The sequence below is a fragment of the Carlito syrichta genome, unplaced genomic scaffold, assembly GCF_000164805.1.
Source record: "Carlito syrichta isolate Samal-C Ts95f unplaced genomic scaffold, Tarsius_syrichta-2.0.1 Scaffold311873, whole genome shotgun sequence".
Classification (NCBI taxonomy): domain Eukaryota; kingdom Metazoa; phylum Chordata; class Mammalia; order Primates; family Tarsiidae; genus Carlito; species Carlito syrichta.
This window is the reverse complement of record NW_007255969.1, coordinates 368,134-370,194: the sequence shown is the minus strand read 5'-3', so window position 1 is coordinate 370,194 and position 2,061 is coordinate 368,134. Positions and strand designations below refer to the sequence as shown.

Here is a 2,061-nt window from a genome sequence, read left to right as displayed (position 1 = left end):
GAGTGAAACTCCAACTCAAAAAAAAAAAAAATTGCCTAGCCAGGCTCAGTGGCTCATGCCTGTAATCCCAGCACTTTGAGAGGCAGAGGCAAGATGACTGCCTGAGACCATGGGTTCAAGACCAGCCTGGTCAACTTGGTGAGACTTCCTATCTACAATAAACCAAAAAATTAGCCGGGTGTGGTGGAACATGCCTGTGGTTCCATCTACTTAAAAAGCTGAGGCAGAAGGATCACCTGAGCCCAGCAGGCCAAGGCTGCGGTGGCCATGAGCATGTCACTGCACTCTAGCCTGGGTGACACAGTGAGACTCCAACTGAAAAAAGACTAAACAATACATATACACAAAGAGGAAAAAAAAAACACCAAACAAACAAAAAACTAAAATAGTAATCTTAAACTTGTTAGGTGGATACAGTAGCTAATGCCTGTAATCCCAACACTTTGGGAGGCAGAGATGAGAGAACTGCCTCTGTTCATATCTACAATCAAAATCAAAAAATTAGCCAGGCGTGGTGGCACATGCCTGTAGTTCCAGCTACTTGGAAGGCTGAGGCAGAAGGATTGCCTGAGCCCAGCAAGTCCAGGCTGTGGTGGCTGTGAGCATGCTACTGCACTCAAGCCTCGGCAACAGAGTGAGACTCTGACTCAAAAAAAAAAAAAAAAGATTGAGCCCAATACCAGTGGCTCACATCTGTAATCCCAGCACTTTGGGAGGTCAATGCAGGAGGATTACTTGAGCCCAGAGTTCAAAACCAGCCTAGGCAACACAGCGAGACATTTTCTCTACAAAAACTGAAAAAAATCAGGCAGTCAAGGAAGCACATGCTTGTAGCCCCAGCTACTTGGGATGCTGAGGTGAAAGGATTGCTTGAGACCAGGAGGTCAAAGCTGTGGTGAACCCTGATGCACAGCACTGCAACCGGGGTGACAGTGTGAGACTCCAACTCAGAAAAAAAAAACCAATACCCAGAAATCAATAGCGTTCCTATATACTCACAAACAATTTTAAAGACATAACTGATTTAAAAATAGATTATTTACAACTACAAGTCCATAAGGTACATAGGAATTATTTAATAAAAGATTTGCAAGACTACTATGGAGAAAATAATAAAAGACCTAAGCTGGGCATGGTGGCTCACACCTGCAATCCCAGGACATGGGAGACGGAGGTGAGAGAACTGCCTGAGCCCACAGGTTCAAGACAATCCTGGGCAACTTGGTAAGACCTCATCTCTACAACAAATCAAAAAATGAACTGGGTGCGGTGCCACATGCTTGGAGTTCCAAGCTACTTGGAACGCTGAGGTGGAAGGATTGCCTAAGCCCAGCAAGTCAAGGTAGCAGTAGCCATGAGAATGTCATTGCAATCCAGCCTGGGTGACAAAGTCAGACTACAACTCAGAAAAAACAAAAAAACAGGGATCTGAAAACTTCTTCCTCTTAAAGGGCCAAATGGCTTACAGGCCACCTGATTGATATGTCACCACTGCTCAGTTCTGCCACTGTAGTTCAAAAGCACCCACAGACAATAAATAAATGTGGCTGTGTCACAATAAAACTTTATTACAATACCAGGCAGTTAGTACTTGATCTAAATAAAAGACAAAATACCTGGGTTTTGTTGTTGTTTGTAAAGGCAGAATCTCACTATGTTGCCCAGGCTGGTCTTGAACACCTAGACTCAAGTGATCCCGCCACCTCAGCCTTCCGAGTGGTACATGCACACACCACCATATCCAGCTTAAATGAAAAAATAGCTCAATCATGTATGAAAGATTCAATATCAAAGCTGAGGATTTGCCCCCAAATTTATCTATAAATCATTGCCATTTCAGCCGGGCTCGGTGGCTCAGCCTGTAATCCCACGCCTTTGGGAGGCTGAGGTGAGTGGATGGCCTGAGCCTGCGGGTTCGAGACACACCTGGGTGGCGAGACCTCATCTCTACAATAAATCACAAAATCAGCCGGGCATGGTAGCGCATGCCTGTAATGCTGGCTGCTTGGAAGGCTGAGGTGGAAGGATCACAGGAGCTCAGCAGGTCAAGGCTGTGGTGGC

At 45.5% G+C, this 2,061-nt stretch overlaps 1 protein-coding gene across 1 annotated transcript in view; it reads right to left on the bottom strand.

Moving 5' to 3' along the window:
* The window catches only part of CASP8AP2 (caspase 8 associated protein 2), a 39,289-nt gene that overhangs the window by 31,728 nt on the left and 5,500 nt on the right, over positions 1-2,061 (bottom strand). The gene's annotated exons all lie outside the window — the stretch shown is intronic.